We start from the raw sequence: 12,699 nt of genomic DNA, 5'->3' as shown, positions 1-12,699 counted from the left end.
TGTCACCATCGTCCACAAATCTGGGTGAAAACAAACCAACGCCGACTGTCTCTCACGTGCACCGGTCGAAAATGCCAACACTGACCTTGAAGACGACGACACTTTTCTTTCTGCCGTATCAGCAACCCGCTTGGCTGAGCAACAGCGTCACGACTCGGAGCTCATTCCGCTCATTGACTGCCTGGAAGGGCGCAATTCCCACCCTCCTCGAAGCTTTGCACGCTCGCTATCCTCCTTTTGTTTCCGCGATGGAGTGCTTTACAAAAAGAACTTTCATCCTACACAAGCTATGTATCTGCTTGTTGCGCCAACTACGCTTCGTGGTGACATTTTACGTGCGTGTCATGATGAGCCATCGTCCGGACACCTCGGCTATACACGCACGCTGCAATGAATTCAACGCTCCTACTACCGGCAACGTCTCGCAAAGACTGTGAAGCATTACGTTCGCACATGTCGCGACTGTCAGCGACGTAAGGTTCCACCTTTACGACCAGCGGGACTACTGCAACCAATAGGCCACCAAAGGCGCCCTTTTATCAGATTGGCATGGACTTGCTGGGGTCATTTCCCACGTCTTCGTCTGGAAACCAGTGGAATGTGGTCGCTACCGACTACTTAACACGCTACTGTGAAACGAAGGCGCTTCCAAAAACAACCGCAGCAGATGTCGCCCAGTTTTTCGTGAACAGCATCGTCTTACGTGACGGTGCTCAAGCTGTCGTCATAACTGATCGTGGGACAGCTTTCACCGCAGAGATGCTGCAGGAAGTATTGCGATTAAGTGGCACGGAACATCGTAAAACAACGACAAGCAAACGGGCTGACTGAACGACTCAATAAGACAATTGCAGACATGCTGTCAATGTATGTGGACATCAATCACAGGACCTGGGACGCCATACTTCCCTACGTAACTTTTGCGTATAATACTGCTGTTCAAGAAAGTACCAGTTTCACACCTTTTCGCTTAGTCCACGGTCGCGAGGTCACGACGATGCTCGACGCCATGCTCCTGCCCGACAACTTAGGAATATACCGCACCGATGCCGCCAAATTCGCGCAGTGTGCAGAAGAGGCCCGTCAAATTGCTAGTCACCGTATCGAACATCACCAAACCGCAGACGCCCGCCGCTACAATCTTCGTCACCGTGAAGTTATTTTCAAGCCCGGTGATGAAGTCTGGGTGTGGACCCCTACCCGACAACGTGGCCGTTCAGAAAAGCTTCTTCGCCGCTACTTCGGCCTTACAAGGTCGTACGACGTCTCAGCGACGTCACATACGAGGTACTCCCAGAAGGCACCTCGAGACGTTCCCGTTTCACCCCGCGAACTGAAGTCGTTCACGTTTCGTGGCTGAAACCATACTTTCTGCGCTGTGAATCGCCAGTGAGCAACTGATTTTATTCGCCTCTCCCTTACATTCTTTCCCATTTTTCTTATTTCTCATTTAACTTTTGGCTCCACAACCAACTATGTTATTCCGCCTTACGCCATTCATTTTGCTTGCATGGTAAATTTGATCTCATTTTATTTTTTTTTTGCCATCATGTACAGCATCGAGACGATGCTTCTTAGGAGAGCGGGTAATTGATGAACGAGCCGCTGTGGCTCATACCCGATTTGGGCTACGAAGAAGAAGAGAACATTTTCATTGCTCTGGTTCGGGTGAACTCCTGGCTGCAGGTCTTGTTTTTGCTCGCGACAATACAAATAGATGAAATGGATGATCAGAGTTTCTTCCGTCTACCGTAATAAAAGTTATAAACTTCAAGAACAGTGCAGTATAGGAAACAAAGCAATAAAATATTTATTTATTCCTAACAATTTCAGCTGGCGGATGAGCCTTCTTCGGTGGATCTGAGTGAAATGGTACAAGTTCCCGTAGCAGAGGGTCACCCTCACAGTTTGAAGATCCTCCAAAAAAATGGGCGAACGAGGTAGCAAGAGAAATTCAGATCACTTACCCACGGAATCAACGAGTGCTCTTGGCGACTGACGTGCCTCCACGACGTTTGGGGAAAACAGAAATTGAATTACTCAATTAATTTATTTATACATACGTGAAGTCGCACACGTAAGTTGGGCAATATAGTGCGTGATACTAAACGAATTCGATGCTACGTGAACCAAACGGCGTGTGTTAGTATTATTAGACTTTGTTTGCATTTCTGAGTACTTTTTTAGTATTATTATTTTTTAACGTTTTTGTTTCTTCATCCTTTACAGGAATACCCATTCATTTATTTTCAGTATGACTGGTTCGGCAGGTGGAGGGAGGGGGAGAGGGCACATTAGCTTTCCAACGTGGCCATTATTTTCCGAAAGCTGGAGCGGGTAGTATGCTTCTTGTGTGTGTGTGTGGCCCGATGCCGCGGGCCAGCCGCCGAACCACGTGAACTTAAACTCGATCCATGTGTGGGATGCGAGTAAGCGGCAACATGCTCCACATTTTTCTGTTTTTCTTGGTCGCCTCCACTGGCGGCGCGTCTTACCTATACCCAGTAACAATGCCAGAATTACCCGCTCATTTCCGGCGGCTCTCCGTCGCTCCTTTCTAGTTCCTCTCTTTCTACTGCTTCTTGTTGTCTGTTGCTACCTCGTTCGCCTGTTTTTTTTGGAGGGTCTTCAAATTGTGAGGGTGACCCTCTGCTACGGGAACTTGTACCATTTCACTCAGATCCTCTGAAGAAGGCTGGTCCACCAGCCGAAACTGTTAGGATTAAATAAATATTTTATTGTTTTGTTTCCTCTACTGCACTATTCTCGAAGTTTATAACTGTAAATATACATATATATATATATATATATATATATATATATATATATATATATATATATATATATATATATATATATAAATATATATATATATATATTTTTATATATATATATATATATATATATATATATATATATATATATATATATATATATATATATATATATATATATATATATATATATTGTTAAGGCGTTTATTAGCCGGCAACGAGCGAGAATATGCAATGGCGACAGTCACAGCAAAGCACGGGCTCTCAGCGCGAGCGGCATCCTTGTTGGGTAGCCCCACTAGAAGGTACGCAAGAGTTCGACCCATTTCATAGTTCGGAGGCTTCGCTACAATTACCCCGGGGTCGAAGAGGGAGCCGCCTGGCGACCTAACAGCTTGTTATTATTAGCGGGTCATAATAAGCCTTCAGGCGCTCCACGTTGACGATGTCTCGCCCACGGCGGCGCATGTCCGAAGATTGTTCAACGGGTTCGATCAGATAGTTGACGGGTGAGGTGCGCTCGATGACACGGTAGGGGCCTTCGTATTTGGGACGTAGTTTGGAAGAGGGGCCAGCGGCAGAGGTCGGGGTCGAGAGCCATACAAGCGCACCAGGAAGGAACATGGGCTCAGAAGTGGTGGAGCCATCACGGATACTCTTCTGCCGCTCTTGATCTTGCGTCGTAAAAGTCTTGGCAAGCTCGCGACACTCTTCAGCAAGCCTGGCTGTCTCGGAAATAGGTGTACACTCAGATGGATCCGGCGTGTACGGGAGTATCGTGTCCATGGTGTGCGACGGGTGCCTTCCGTACAGCAAGTAGAAAGGTGAAAAACCAGTCGTGCTCTGAGGGGCGGTGTTGTAGGCGTAGGTGACGAAGGGCAGTATATTATCCCAATTAGTGTGGTTGGCAGCGACGTACATAGAAAGCATGTCGCCGAGGGTGCGGTTAAAGCGTTCGGTGAGGCCATTCGTCTGTGGGTGGTAAGCAGTAGTTTTGCGGTGGACAGAATGGCACTCCGTCAGAATGGCTTCGACGACTTCCGACAAGAAGACACGGCCTCGATCGCTAAGAAGCTCTTGGGGTGGTCCGTGGCGCAGTATAAATCGATGCAGCAGGAAGGACGCAACATCGCGCGCAGCAGCCGCAGGAAGAGCGGCGGTTTCGGCGTATCGCGTTAAATGGTCAACGGCAACGATGGCCCAGCGGTTACCAGCCGACGTCAGAGGAAGTGGTCCATACAAATCGATACCTACGCGCCCAAAGGGACGGTCAGGGCAAGGTAACGGTTGTAGACTGGCCTGCGACATGTGGGCTGACGGTTTACGGCGTTGGCAAGTGAGGCAAGAGCGAACGAACTGCTGCACATAGCGGTACATCCCGCGCCAGAAGTAGCGTTGTCGAATGCGATGGTAGGTTTTGAATACCCCAGAGTGCGCGCATTGCGGATCAGAATGGAATGATTCACATATCTCTGACCGCAGACTGCGGGGTATCACGAGTAACCACTGCCAGCCGTCGGCGTCGTAATTGCGTCGGTGTAGGAGGCCGTCACGAATGGCGAAATGGCGAGCTTGACGACGCAATGCACGCGTGGATGGCGTTGCGGATAGATCAGAGAGCATGTCGATGAGTGGGCCGATCCAATTATCCTTTCGCTGTTCGGTAGCGATGATGTCAACATCAATGGCAGAAACAGCAGCCGAGGATACTGAGCAGAGCACATCATCTTCAGGCAGAGGGGAGCGTGAGAGGGCGTCGGCGTCAGCATGCTGGCGTCCGTTGCGGTACAGCACGCGGATATCGTAGTCTTGTAAGCGAAGAGCCCAACGGGCGAGACGGCCTGAGGGATCCTTCAATGATGAAAGCCAGCATAGTGCATGATGGTCGGTGACGACATCGAATGGGCGACCATACAAATAAGGTCGAAACTTTGTAAGAGCCCAGACGATCGCCAGGCACTCTTTCTCCGTGACGGTGTAGTTTTTCTCGGCTCTCGTGAGCGTACGGCTTGCATATGCTACGACATATTCAGGGAATCCGGGTTTTCGCTGCGCCAGGACAGCGCCGAGGCCTACTCCGCTGGCGTCCGTGTGCACCTCCGTTGGGGCTGTAGGGCCGTAGTGGCGTAGAATGGGAGGCGACGTCAACAAATGGCGGAGCTTCGCGAACGCGTCGTCGCACTCGGATGACCACGAATTGAAGGGCCCGTTGCTTCCAAGGAGCTTCGTCAGCGGTGATATGATCGTGGCGAAATTTCGTATGAAGCGTCGGAAGTATGAGCACAGGCCCACGAAACTACGCAGTTTTTTGACAGATGCAGGTTTGGGGAATTCGGCCACGGCCTGAAGCTTGGCAGGATCAGGAAGAATGCCGTCTTTGGACACGACGTACCCCAGTATGGTGAGTTGCCGTGCTGCAAAGCGGCACTTTTTCAGATTTAGTTGTAAGCCGGCATTGCTCACACGTGCGAAAACTTCTTTCAGACGTTGGAGATGCGTGGAGAAATCCGGAGCAAAGACAATGACATCGTCGAGGTAACACAAGCACGTGTACCATTTCAAGTTGCGCAGAATGGTGTCCATCATGCGCTCAAAGGTCGCAGGTGCATTACATAGACCAAACGGCATAACGTTAAACTCGTACAAGCCGTCTGGCGTGACGAAGGCGGTCTTTGGTCGAGCGTCGTCAGCCATGGGTACTTGCCAGTACCCCGAGCGCAGATCGAGAGAAGAAAAAAAATCGGCTTCATGAAGGCTGTCAATCGCGTCATCGATGCGTGGCAGTGGATAAACATCCTTGCGAGTGATCTTATTGAGCCGTCTGTAGTCTACACAGAACCGCACAGAACCGTCTTTCTTCGCAACAAGAACAACAGGAGACGCCCATGGACTGTAGGAGGGCCGAATAACGTCGCGTCGGAGCATATCGTCAACCTGATCATTAATTACTCGACGTTCAGCAGGCGACACGCGATATGGACGTTGCCGTAAAGGTGGATGGGCACCAGTGTCGATGCGATGCGTAACAACGGACGTGCGACCGAGAGAACTTCGCCCGACATCGAAAGAAGAACGATATTCTTGTAACAGGTCCAGAAGTTGGGAACGCTGTACGGCCGTAAGGTTGTCAGCGATGGAGGGGCCAAATACATCAGCAGACGACGAATCAGAAGTGGAAACAGCATTGATGGTACACGACCTGGGAGCGCGCGTGTCATCGGGTACGTCCAGGACTTGTGCGTCGTCGACTGGTTCCACTCTGCCGAGACATTCCCCTCGAAGCAAGGTAACAGCGTACGGGAACGGGTTGGTTACAAAAATAGCAGTGTTGCCCTGGTTGACCTGCACGGTCGCGAAAGGTACTAGCAACCCTTTCCTGCTGCAAGCGCGGTCAGATGGCGAAACAAGTCCAATGGTGTCGGAGAGACCAGCGCAGTAGACAGACACAGCCGTCGTCGAGTTTGGAGGCACTGTTGTATCGTCTCTCGTTAGAATCTTGCTCAGTGTCGGGGGACTGTCTTCTGGCGTCAAATGCGAGAAGGGTGAGAGCTCAATTTCGGCAGCGGCACAATGGATGACGGCGTCATGGCGGGAGAGAAAGTCCCATCCCAGGATGACGTCATGAGAACATGCCTGAATGACGATGAACTGGGCGACATACAGAACGTCCTGGATGACAACGCGAGCTGTGCACCCTGCTGTAGGATGAATCCGGTGCAAACTCGCAGTACGAAGGGATAACCCAGAAAGTGGCGTCGTCACTTTTCGAAGTAAGCGGCAGAGTTTTTCGTCCATAACTGATACGGCAGCTCCAGTGTCAATAAGAGCCGATGCACAAACACCGTCCACAAGCACGTCAATGACATTCGAGGGGCTGCTCTGAGGGCTTTCACATTGCGATAGCGTCGCAGTCCTTGCCTCAGGGACTGCGACGACTAGTTTTCCCGCTCATGAGATGCCGCACTTGGCCACATGGGAGACAGGGAACGGCGTCGTGGAGACGGTGATCTTCGAGATGGACCTGGGCGAGATCGAGGTGGCATAGACGGCGGTTCTTCGCGATAAGGACGGCTGAGTTGGCCAGCAACAGGTGAAGAAATTGGAGCCGGCTGTACGCGATGGCAATAACGGGCCACGTGACCGGCGTAACCGCAGGCAAAGCAGATGGGCCGGTTGTCGGGTGTGCGCCATCTGTTCACCGGGGTAGGTCTCACCCATGTCACAAGGGCTGATGGACGGAACGGTGGCTGCATGGTGGACTGAAGCTGAGGCTGAGGGGTTACGTCAACATACGTAGCGGGCATACCCGCTGCAACGGACGGAGGTCGTGCAGCAGCTTCAGTGTAGGTCAGAGGGGCGGGTGCTTGAACGACTTGGGGTGGCCTGGCGACCACTTGCGCATAACTCAGGGACGCAGGAGCCGGAGGCTGTTGGGGGTGGTAAGCAGGCATTACCTCCGCTATTTCCTGTTCAATCGCTCGGCGGATGGGAGGGAGAAGGGTAGTAGCCGATTGTTGAACAGCAGGTTGGTGGGAAAAGGGCAGGAGGGAGAACTGACGCGCGATTTCCTCACGGATAAAGGACTTCAGTTCTGCCATCAACGCCACTTGGTCACAACTGGCCTCCAAGCCAGCAAGCGTTGCAGCTCGTGGTGGGGAGCGTCGGGTCATCGAACGCTGCCGGCGGAGCTCCTCGTAGCTCTGGCACAGTGTGATGACCTCAGCCACCGTGCCGGGGTTTTTGGCGAGCAGCATCGTGAAGGCATCATCGTCGATGCCTTTCATGATGTTTCGGATCTTGTCAGACTCGGACATGGTGTGATTGGATTTGTTGCATAGGTCCAGGACATCTTCAATATAGCTGGTGAATGACTCACCAGCCTCCTGAGCACGTTCACGCAAGCGCTGCTCGGCTTGCAGCTTGCGAACAGCAGGGCGGCCGAAGACGTTGACGATTGCGGTCTTGAAATCGGACCAGGTGGCAAAATCGGACGCGTGGTTGTTGTACCACAAACTGGCGACACCGGCAAGGTAAAACACCAAGTTTGTCAGCTTGCCGTCCTCGTCCCATTTGTTGGGGACGCTCACGCGGTCGTAAATGGCGAGCCAGTCCTCCACGTCAGTGCCATCAGCGCCAGTGAAGATGGGTGGATCGCGGATTCTGGAGACACCGGGACAAGGGGGTGGCATTGGAGGGGGCGTTTGCTGAGAAGCGTCTTGGTGCATAGTAGATGGCAGGGTACGTGATCGTAACTCCAAAGGCATAGACAGGGATCGCAGCACTCTCCACCAAATTGTTAAGGCGTTTATTAGCCGGCAACGAGCGAGAATATGCAATGGCGACAGTCACAGCAAAGCACGGGCTCTCAGCGCGAGCGGCGTCCTTGTTGGGTAGCCCCACTAGAAGGTACGCAAGAGTTCGACCCATTTCATAGTTCGGAGGCTTCGCTACAATGTATATATATATATATATATATATATATATATATATATATATATATATATATATATATATATATATATATATATATATATATATATATATATATATATATATATATAGTATACCAAAAAACAAAAGTGGTGCTGGGTCCGGGAAAAATTATTCGTATAAGAAAGAAGACGCACGTACGAAGTGATTTTATTGACGTTTCGGCCGTGGGTCCGGCCTTCATCAGAATGATGAAGGCCGGACCCACAGCCGAAACGTCAATAAAATCACTTCGTACGTGCGTGTTTCCTATACGAATATATATATATATATATATATATATATATATATATATATCAAGTCTAATAATGCCAAAGAAAGTATATAGGGGAGGGTATTAGACCGAATAGGAATGTAAGTGTGAAGAAAGAAAAGTGGGTGAAAAAATACCTTGCCGTGGGTAGGAACTGCCCACGGCAACCCGAAGACACCAAGTCTGCCAATACAAGACCTCTATACGAGGGACTATTGGTCAGCTGCCAGCTCGTAATAAGTTCACGTGCTACGTGACGCCACACAGGCACATAGAGAGTGTGCCGCACTCGATGCCATGGCAACTGGCAACTGGTGGTGCTGGCTGACACTCCTACGTTTAAATTCACATATATACCCAAAAAAGTGGCTGGGCTAATAGCCACCGTGGTAGCTCAGTAGTAGAGCATCGAACGCGTTATTCGAAGGTTGCAGATTCGGTTCGTGCCCACGGCAAGTTATATTTTCACCCAGTTTTCTTTCTTCACATTGTACCACTGCACATCGGCACTAGCTCTGTGCCAGTGTGAGAAAAGACGACGAAGTTCATGTGTCGCGCTTTCCCTTTCGGCCTCCTGTTTTTTGTGCTGCAGCTGTCTTGCTTGCCCTGGCGAGTTTCTTGCTGAAACTCCTCCGAAGAACACGCTTGTTACATTTGGTGGAGGGCTGCTGGGTTGTTCAACTTTTCATCCTAGAGCTCTGCAACAGTACTTTACCATATGCCCCCGGAATGGCCGAGGACGCCGCTCCTTCCCAAGAATTATCTGCGGTCATGTTTGCTGGGACGCTTCGTCAACATGACCTTCCAATGTTCAGTGGCACCGACAAACTTGACGTCGAAGACTAGCTGGTAGAGTTTGAGCGTTTTAGCGGTCCCAACAAATGGGGTGAGCCTGCTAAGTTGACGCGCGTCAGCTTCTATCTGACCGATGTGGCGAAGCTATGGTACTACAACCATGAAGCCGAGTTTACCACCTGGTTGGCACTCAAGCAAATCATCGCTTTGTTCTTCGATTGGCCTGGATTGCGCAAGCTTCGCGCCGAACATCACCTCTGTGCCTGAGCCCAAAGGAACGGTGAGACGTTTACGAGTTATATTGAGGACGTCATAGATTCTTGTAAGCACGTGAATGCATCCATGGCGGACTCTGACAAATTAAGGCACATACTGATGGCATAGATGACGATGCATTTCATATGCTGATAGCGAAGTGCCCCCAGACAGTAGCGCAAGCTATTGAACTGTGTCAAAGCTTTGACGAGCTGCGCGAAGAGCGCCATTATACCTGTCGCGCCGGAATTCCCACAGTAGAGCTGAAATATTTGGAAGCTAAGAGCACTGGCGCTGAATATTCCACATTACTGCCGCATATTAACGTTATTAGACCGAATAGGCATGTAAGTGTGAAGAAAGAAAAGTGGGTGAAAAAATACCTTGCCATGGGTAGGAACTGCCCACGGCAAGGTATCTGTGAGAAAGTAGCTCGTCAGCTTTCAATTGTCACGTTTGTCACCGAGAGTCCCACGGCACTGGATCACTCGCTCCGTCATGTCAAGGAGGCTCAAGTTGCTGAGGCAGTTTTACATCCTATATCACCAACACAGCCTGCAGTGCCTCTCACCTATGCTGAGGCCGTTACCCGTTCCTATGCTCGACCGACGCCAACAGCATCTGCCCCAGTCACCAACTTCTACTCGCCACCACGCCCTGTTCAAACAATACGCCCGGTTCTCGCGCGAGCCCTCTCACCTCCCGGACCACCTCACAACCCTTAGCTCACTCCAGACAGCAGGCCAATCTGCTACGCCTGTGGCATTCCTGGCCATGTTGCGCGTCACTGTCGCCGTCAGCGCAGTGTTGATGCCAATGATTACATCCCCAACCTTGACTACATGCCACAGTAGCCAGCATATCCTGTTTCCGCCGACTCATCGGGCGCGTCTTCGCGCCGTGCCACTTACCCCTCACGTCAATCTCCTCCTCCCCGGCGCCGCTCTATTTCTCCTATGCTCCACCATACCAACCTCGCGCAAAAGGAAAGCTAAGAGCCGCACTTCCTGAGGCACGAACAGCGCCCTCGTACAAAATTTCAAGGCCTCACCTTTCGCTTCCAAACGAGATCGCGGTTGTTATTGATGGTGTCACGACGAACGCTCTTGTCGACACAGGAGCTGCCGTTTCTGTTTCAAGTGAACATTTGTGCCACAAACTGCAGAAAGTGATGATACCCGTTTCTGATCTTTCATTACGGACGGCGAGCTCGCAGCACGTTGAGCCTGTGGCGGCGTGCACGAAACGTCTTTTTATCAACGACACATTCTACATTGTGGAATTCGTTGTCCTACCAGATGCGCCCCATAACGTGATCCTCGGTTGGGACTTCCTTTCTACAAATGATGCGCTCGTTGACTGCGCTTGAGCTCGACTCGCTTTGTCCCCTTTCAGTACCACAGTCGTCAACATCCCGAGCCCGGTGCCTAAATTGGCTGTCGCTGCTGACGCTGTCATTTCTCCGGTTTTTGCCACCCTGGTGTCCGTTTCCTCAGACTCTGTTTGTGATTGGACCACTCCGTTTACACTGTATGAAGACTGTGCACACCGACGGAACCTCATACTCCTATTTGCCGTCGTTACCCTCGTGAAGGGTGCCGGTGTGGTCTACGCGTGCAATCTCTTTCCTTGCTCCGCAACTCTGTTACGCGGTGAATGTGTTGGACATTTAGACAGCCTTGAGGCCACCTTCCCTCTGGATGCAACGTGCGAAAAGACACCGTTGACAATAAATGCCATCACCTATGCCACGACTACAACCTCCCCTGTCCAAGACATCCTCTTGCGTAGCATCGATAATGCGCTTACGCCAGTCCAGCGCACAAAGGTTGTTCAACTGCTTGAACGCTTTCGTGCCTCTTTCGCCGTTGGCCAGCCATTATTGAGGCGCACGTCTGCCGGGGTTTGTCGAATTGAAACCGGTCATCATGCTCCCCTGTGACAGCGTCGATTTCGGGTATCGCAGGCCGAACGCTGCGTTATTAGCGACGACGTCGATGACATGCTGAAACGTGGCGTGATTTAGGAATCGAACAGTACCTGGGCCTCTCCTGTCATGCTGGTGCGGAAAAAAGACAGTTCAATAAGATTTTGCGTTGACTATTGCCGCCTAAACAAGATTACGCGGAAGGGTGTTTATCCCATACCCCGCATCGACGACGCCCTGGACTGCCTACAAGGAGCCGAATATCTCTCATCACTGGATCTGCGCTCAGGCTACTGGCAAGTGCCCATGGCTGAAGCCGACCATCCGAAAACAGCGTTCGTCACCCCTGACGGTTTATACGAATTTAACGTAATGCCTTTCGGCCTTTGCAACACGCCTGCTACCTTTGAAAAGATGATGGACACCATTCTCAGAGGCCTCAAATGGCGTACCTGTTTATGCTACTTACATGACATTATGTTTTTTTTTTGCAGATTTCCCATCCCATATTGCTCGCCCTGAACAAGCTCTCGAGTGCCTCACTAATGCCGGCTTGCAGTTAAACCTAAAGAAATGTCATTTTGTAGCCCATCAGTTTAACATGCTAGGCCACGTCAACTTCAAAAAAGGAATTTCGCCAGATCCTTCCAAATTTCGAGCGGTTGCCGAATATCCCAAGCCCAGCACTGTAAAGGAACCCGAAGCTTTATTGGACTGTGTTCATATTTTCGGCGCTTGATAAGCGATTTCTCCTCCATTATATCCCCCTTGACACAGCTTCTCGCCGGCAGCAACGACCTCACAGCTTGGAATGCCGATTGCAATGAGTCATTTACGAAGCTTTGCCTACTCCTCACGTCTCCTTCAATTCTGCGCCACTATGACCCCAACGCGCCTACAGAAATACACACAGACGCTAGCGGTGTCGGCCTTGGCGCGGTAATTGCCGTGCGAAAACTAGACTTTGGCGAGTACGTTGTAGCATATGCCAGCCAGTCGTAGCCTCACAAAGGTGGAGTCATATTACTCCGTCACAGAAAAGGTGTGTTTGGCAATTGTTTGGGCAATCGGTTTTTTCGCACCTAACTCTATGGGCGTCAGTTTGATGTTGTTACCGACCACCACGCGCTATGCTGGCTGTCGTTCTTGAAAGACACGACTGGACGCCTGGGTCGCTGGGCTTTACGATTAGAGGAGTATGATAT

The sequence above is a fragment of the Rhipicephalus microplus genome, chromosome 9 (genome assembly GCF_043290135.1).
Source record: "Rhipicephalus microplus isolate Deutch F79 chromosome 9, USDA_Rmic, whole genome shotgun sequence".
Classification (NCBI taxonomy): Eukaryota; Metazoa; Arthropoda; class Arachnida; order Ixodida; family Ixodidae; genus Rhipicephalus; species Rhipicephalus microplus.
This window is presented reverse-complemented; position numbering follows the sequence as displayed.